Raw genomic sequence first — 8,140 nt, forward strand, 5'->3', positions numbered from 1 at the left:
GTGCATGGAGTCTCTGGTACCGCATCAGCCACAGTTAAAAAGTTTCATTATTTAAAGTGCTTGGAAAATAACTACTGGGTTTCCGTCAGGCTGCCAGACTACATTAGGCAAGGAAGCTGGCAAAGTTGCAGCTATGGCCATCATAATATATTGTTTTAGTGGATAAAAACAACCAAATTTCCTTTTGCACTTGAGTGACTGTTGACAAAATCATAATCATGGGAGGAAAAAAAAAAAGTTTTAAAACAGGAACAAAGAGGAGTCCTATTAAAAATCAATGCCATTTGTTGTTTGTTGTCTTTCTTACGCTGAGTTTTAAGCAAAAACAATAAATGCATTTTTGGTGTGACATTTCGGGGAACTTATGTTATCTTATGTTGTCTTTCAGCCAATCAATAACTAAATAAAAAATCCAACACCGAGAATCTTCAAATAGTTTCTTGGAAGGATATGCGACCACAGCTTCCCTTCATTCCTTTCACATGAAGCGACATATCTTGCTCGAATCAGTACAAGCTGGTTTGGACGCCTATATGTCATTGATGTTTCTGCCTTTGTTAATTATTTATAGGCTTTAGATTATGTGCTGTAAGATTTCAACAACAAATCACTAACAGCTGATGTCAGCTATGGCTCATAAGAAATATAATTGAAAGTTATTACATCCATCCATGGATCCATTTTCTACCACTTCTCCTGTTCAGCCAGTGAGTTGCAGCCTATATTTCGATATTTCGATCTCCGGGCATCTCAATTGAACTAGAGAGGACTCATGAACAGGAAAGTTGATCTTTTGACGTACTTTTGTTTGTTAGGATAATCATGCACAACCTGCATAATTGACTCTACTGCAGAGTGAAAGTCAAGATTTTAATTGTATTTTAATTAATTGTATTGACTGGAATCTCTACACGTACACACATAACTGCAAGTTTGTGCTCAAGCACCTGCACATTTACCCAGCTGTTTGAAAAAGGGCCCTTTGTTTCTTCATTCATCCGTATCTAATTGTAATTCCCCTCGTTAATTTATATATTTATTTCAATATAATAATAGTGATCATTATTTTTGTAATGATTTATCTTGGTATCAGTTTAGTACATAACCCTACCATTTGAACCGGGGTGTGTAGACTTTAAATATCCACGCTAGCATCCCTTGCTGACTGTGTCGATGGCGTTGATGGAAATAAATCCCTGAGTCAAATACAGAGCGTTTGTTTCTTAATGGTTTGAATACGTTTGGCAAAAAGATGCTCTATTGAAGGGATTTGAGCACCTGCTCTGGCTTGTCTTTACATGTTTGTTCTTTGCAGCAAACAGCTGAGAAAAATATATCCATGCAAGTCACACCGTGTGCCCCAAGCCGACCTGTCACTGCACCTGAGAAATCAAAAAGTCAGTTGTTATACAGACAAGAGTGTCGGCAAAAACACCTAGCTCAGCAAATGGGTTCGTGGCCTCTTTTCTTGCCTTCTTGTGTCCTTCCTTCTATCCTCCTACTCATCCTTCTGTCAGCTCCCCCTTTGACCTCAACTCAAAGCAGCCTTCTTTTAACTGCTCTCATCATTGGCTCCGACCCCCCCCCCACCCCCGTCTCCTCCAGCGTCACGTTTTTGCCTTGTCTCCTCCTCTTTATCACTTCATCCATCAGTCCCCCATCCCTCTTCTCCTCTCTACTTTCCCCTCAGTCTCGTTGAGAGGCGTTTTCATTGCTCTCCTCAAGCTTCCCTACGCCGTCAGCCCCACCCCGGCCGGCTCCACGCCTCACGCACTGTCCTCCCTGTTTTCTAGCCACCCGAGCTGCATTTGACCTTAGTAAATGCAGCCACAGAACACCTATTGATTTATGCATACAGATGTAGTCGGTGTGTGTGCGCTTTTGTGTGGATGTTCACCCTTCTCAAAGTCACACACTTGTTAGCTTCCCAAATCCTTTTCCAAGTGTGTGTGTATGCATTTGTCAGGGCTGTGCGTACATGCCAGTTTGTGTGTATGACTGTGTGCGTTTGCCTTTGCGAGTGGGCGCATGCACTTGGCAAGCCCGCGTGATTGAGATGGAAAGGGTGTTGCAGGGGTGCTCGTCTGCATACACAATCAGACAGACCCCCATTTAATCTGACTGACGGCCTGTCCGCCCAACCGGGTCACAGAGGTACGCTTGTGGCAGGGCTCTGATTGGTAGATAAAATGATGCTTTTGCTCCGCTTGACTCTGTCATTCCCTTCCTGAATAATGTAGCTTTTTGTTTGATGAAGAGGGACTAAGGCACTGCGGGAAAGTGCAAGAACATAGTATTGAGGAAGTGAAATGTGAGACAATCAGGAGCAATACGAAAAGAGGAATTCAATCGGTGAGCAACCCTGGGGAAGCTAATGAGAAAAGAGTAGTCAGATGCTACTTGTGGTACAAGAGGCAGCGAAGGGGAAACATATACCCAAGCAAAGTAGATTATGCAAAACGAAGACAGATAAAGAAGACAGATGGTCCAGGTTGAAAGGTGAAATGAATAGCATAATATCAAGTAATAACATATTTGGCATTGGCGGATTCAGGATTGGAAAAAACGTAGTGTATAGGGATGAAAAGTGGAAGTGATGAATGTGTTTGAAAATGGAGATGCAGCCTTCTAAACATGGGTATTTTTGACATTATACTGTTGGTAAGGGCGGCACAAGAAAAGTGTTTAGGACTTCTGCCTCTGACTTGAGAGGTCCCGAGTTCAAATCAGAATGAGGTGGCTCAGGCCCTCCTAGTGTTCACAGCTGGTTTATTGAAGATTATAAACTACTCGTGTGCAAAGGTTTGTACCAAAAAAAGGTAATCCATTTCAGTAGGCAACAATTATTTTGGGATTTTCAATATTTTCCATTTCCTATCTCTCACACGTAGTTTTAAGCTGTAATATCACCATCCACCACTAGATGGCAGATATGGTCCTCCTCTTTACTATAACTTGAGTAGGCCTAATCATTTTGGGTAGATTTGGAATTATATGCAGGACAGGCAACACCTCAGTAATAAAATTTGAGTAAGTTGATTCGTGACAAAAGATTCGGGAAAAGACGTCTTGCACTCAATGCTTGTTTTATACCATCCTTGCATGTAAGGACTGAAAGATTCACAAAATGACATATTTCTCTCAATGCCAGTTTTATACAATCCTTGCATGTTAATTAGGACTGAAAAAATTGTCTTTTTTTATGAGCAGTCATGTGGTCCTATGTGCCCCCCCCCCCCCAGTAGAGCTTTTGACAAATTGTTGCCTCCTCCATCATTAAAGTTGCCCATTCCCAACATATTTGTATTTCTTTAAAACACCAGTGTCTAACTCCCTATCCACCACGTCAAAGAGATGTGCTGTTTTTAATGTCTTTGTTTCTTGTTTGAAATCAATGAGGTTACAGTAAGTTTTCAATACTTCCATATGAATATAATGTGTCACATTCATCTGGGTTTATTTCAAAGACCATCCACAACTCAGTTTTGTAGTCCCTTGGCTCAAACCTTTGAGGACTTCTTTTCCAATTCAATATATGATTGAAGAGCCATGCAGAATATTGAAGGAAAGCGTATGCTAGTCTTTCCTTTTCCGTTTGACTCATTGGCAGTGCTGTCAAATGTTTCAAATCCTGCAGCCAACGATCTGATTTTATCTCGGCAAATATGAGGATTTAAGGAAAATGGCATCACGTGCAATGGAGAACATATTCTCTTCATGTTGTAGCTCAACCGTAAAATGAATATTACACATAATAGTAACTGTACCAAATCTTTAGTACCCAGAGTGTCTTTTGGGTACCGTTCGTATTCATCATGTGGATTGTGGGTTAATCATGTAACAGGATCCAAGCCTCACATGGGAACCTGCTGATAGCTTTGACCAAATCTGGCTTTGCAGTAAATGTGACCGGATCATCTCATCAGCGCTACCAGCTCGGGACCATCGTTTCAGATAACGACCGGAAGCCAGCCAACATGGCCTGGATAAATAGGTCACAACCAAAGTGCTGGTAGGAGGAATGGGGATATGACAACAAAGTCGTTTCGGGATAGACGCTCTTACTTGGGACAAATAATACTTTACTGAAAACAGGACCACTGACATTGGCAATGACGACGAATAGAAGTGATGATCATTTTGATGATTCCTACAATAGTCTGCAACATAGCCACCTTTTCTTAACTGAGGTAAACTGTGCTAAGCTAGTTAGCCCGAAGCATCGGGTGTTGATTATGTGCTGGTCCATGAGTGTGCATGTACCAAAATGCCCCATGGATGTTGTTGAGATAGCTAGAAATATGTCAGGGGAGATGAAAGGAATCAGAAAGAGCTGAAAAGAGGAAGTATTTTAGGGTCTTGTGGGTTGCCCTATTTAATGTTATTTGGAGGCATCTTGAGGCACAGTGCACACAATAAAACAGCTCAGCACACACTCACACACACACTGGTACCTTGTCAGTATATTTTGTTGAGATCAAAAGGACTATTTGCTCAAGATGCTCGACAGAAAGACTTATTAATAAATGAAAAATGGTGATATGGTGTTGCTTTTCTGTCTCATCAGAAATACTTATTAATAAATGAAATAAAGAGTGATATGACGTGTCCTATCCTCAATAGACAGGAGTTATCGTGTCTGGTTCTATTACTGCAATCACGACCAATATGGTGATTAAAACTGTAGCCTACTCTCCACGCAGGAGAGGTCACTAGACAACTCACGTTTATATCTAAAGATGATTTTTGAGTGTTCAACAAACTTGCAGAACATGTAAACACCACACCGGAAGGCCCAGATTCAAGCCCACATCCTTAGGACTGTGAGGCGGCTGTGCTAACCATTCATCCACTGTGCCATCCATGTAGCACTGTGAAGAACACTTTAATTATGTCAAGGTAAAGATACTTTTACCTCGTTCATAGAGGTAATACTGCTATGAAATAGTAAAATATAACATCTAAAATAGAGTATATGAGGAAAAGTGTGTCATTGTGTGTCATGTACTGGTGATGAGAAAATGAAGCTTCAAATCTGATTCATAAACCAGTTTCTGTATTTTTGACTCCTCAAGATGCCACTATAGGTTTAAAGAAAGGCACTTAAGAAATGGCAAGTCAGCGATCTTTCAGCCCTCTGGTGAACAGACTGCCATCTGGAGGTCTAAATAAATACAACTGGTTCATGAAACCTTTTGAAGCTTCATTCTCCCATCACACCCCACGTACTTTGTTTTTTCAAGATAAATGTATATTTTTTGTTTGATTAAAAAAAAAAACTATTGTCAAGTTGGCATCGTGCTACACTAGTTTAGTAACTTAATGTAATAGGAACTTACTGTCTTCACTGCCTATAAAAAAAAGCCTTTGCTTTTTCCCACCCTCGTATGTCATAGACCTGTGTAAAGCAACCACAAGTGATTTGCTTACTGTAAATCCATATTAGTATTCATGTCACACAGAGCAAGCACAGCAAGGGGGCCATCTGTGTGTAGGAGCCACGTCTGGACCATACTGCCTACCTGCGAGCACGCCTAATGGCGCCGACGCTTAACTGCTGCGATTTGCTTGACTGTGGTGTTTACACAAACAGTGCATGGCTGAGCAACACTACAGCTGTATTTGTATGCCTTTCCTAATAGCCCCTAATAATAGAATACCATTGTTTTTGTAGCCATGCATTTGATTTATGAGCAGTGCTATAAATTTTTGTTGCGGTTTTTAAATGTCTGTGCTCAGCAAAAGAAAATAACCACCCTGTATAATATTGTAATTCTAATCCATCAGATACACACATACAAAAGTAACAGGCAGGCTTCACTCTGAATGTGACCATACCAAGCAGAAAAAGCTTCTTGAAATGTTTTTCCATTGGCATCATGAGATATAAATCACTAACATTTGTCTAAGGGATTTGCACCCCCTTGTGGAGTCATTATAAGGGTTTTTTATGGATTTTGATAATAAACATTGAGGAGAGATGATGTTATTGTCAAGGAAGAATGACAGTAGCATTTTATGAGTATTATGTTTTCATTCCATTTTTCATTCCAATCATTACATCACCAAAGTAATTAACAATACCTTGATTTGATTAAGTTTCATTAAAATTTAGGGTACATACTGCAACGGATAGAACACAGCAATGGTGATGCTAATTTTGTTAGCTTGTCTGTCGTGTTTGTATTGTGTGTTAGCTTTAGTCTAGTGGACTTTAGTGTATGCCATTTTAAATATAATATACAATGCGTAATACTCTTTGTTTTGTTTGACAAACTTCTACTGGAAAATAAACAACTTGAAGCAAGGACATTCATCCACCCATCTAGTCAATCTCAGTCACAGGTGTACTGGAGTCTATCCAAGCTGACTTTGGGCGAGAGGCAGGGTAAAACCTGGCCTGATTATTATCATATTTCCAATTCATATGTTATTATATTCCAAGCTATCTGATCACTTGCATGTTTCTGCTTTTAAAGCTAGGGGGCTTTCAGCCAGTCATATTTAAACTGGGCCTTGTGGGAAAAGAAAAATATAATGATGTTGTCTGAACCATGTCATGTGTATAGCCACTCTACCCTTGAAACACTGAAAGTATATATATAATGCATTCAGTGATTCAATATTGCGGTGTCAGAAGCTTGGGGATCAAGCTTGAGGAAAGACATTAAATATTAGTTTTCTTTTGCAAAAGAATGTGGTATCTCATTCATGCTGCTAAGTAATGTATGGGTCATGTAATTTTCATTAGTGGGGCTCCACTTGAAAGTATGGTGGAGCTTCACATGTTTATAATTATTGTCATATGTGTCATTTTCTTCCAGTTCAGCCGTGCAGAAGTATCACTCACAACAAAGCTTATACTATATGAAAGTACCATATGCTTTATACCATATACTTTGACTTAACACATAGCTTAACTGTTGTCTATATTGGATGATGGGTTCAGAAAATGGCGCGTTGCAAATGCCACTATCACAGACAGTACATGTATAAACCAGGTTAATGGCAGGTAGGAAAACTAACAAAATAACTCAGACATTTAAAAACCGCAACAAAAAAGGACAATGTGGGAACAAGAACAAGGACTCCACACAGGAATCCTGGAAGCCGTGGGTATACTGACCTTATGTCTCCCATGTCATCTATATACACATATTTCAATGTGAAATATTACATTTTATATTATATATTTAATTGATAAATGCTGCTTAAAGTTATATCAAAATGTTGCCTCCTATATGACTCATTTGTGCGATATATACAGTATTTACTTGATGCTTTGCATCACATTACCACATTTGTGTAATTCGTTTTTGTTACAAACAAAAAGTCTTCATTTACAGAATATTTGGTATATTCCTTTTGCCTCCATGTTTTGTTGTTTTGATGATATTGACTGATGTATCCATACCGCATCATACTTTAAATTGACCAAACTCTTTTCATGCTGGTAAGAAAAGCCTGCTTTTGCGACCCCTGGAGTGAGGAGAAGGTTTTGTGTCTGATTGGAAAACGGAATTCATAACATGACAGGAAGACTGTCACCTAACATTAGAACAGACAGTTTACAGAGCGGAGCCCTCTCACGCGACTGATGACAGTGATAATAATAATGACTGCCATGTTCCCCATGCCAACATGGAAGTCTCATCTGCCTGAAGAGAGTGGCTTGTGTCACGAGCAATAGCCTAACGTGGGCTGAAGGACAAAGTAGTTCCCAATCTGATGCATTATCATGAGTCACTAAACCTTGAGCAACGCTTATCCAATTGCACTTTAGTGTTCTGTCTCTTGTGCTGACAGCCCTTCTTAATTTATAGATTCACCTGTAAGAACAACACTTGATGTGACAACCAGCGTTCTAACGCAAAGCGTCTCGGAATCTCGGGAAGAATCCAATGAACAGGTTTATTCACAGTTTCTCCTTGCTAGGATAATTAGAGTGTTTTCAGAGGCTCAAAGGATTTGCAACACTGAGACGAATGTTTTCCAATTCACGTTGGACTTGTCACAATGGCCTTCAAATTGCTGTGCAAAGAGTCACAAGGAAAAGGAACAAGGACAGCCTCCACCCGTCATGTTGTTTTCCCCCACAGGAGACTCTCTGGCTCTGTGATTCAGACTGTGACTGAATTTT

Source organism: Syngnathus leptorhynchus, chromosome 2 (assembly GCF_054491065.1).
Source record: "Syngnathus leptorhynchus isolate UIUO chromosome 2, UIUO_Slep, whole genome shotgun sequence".
In the NCBI taxonomy this organism is placed as follows: Eukaryota; Metazoa; Chordata; class Actinopteri; order Syngnathiformes; family Syngnathidae; genus Syngnathus; species Syngnathus leptorhynchus.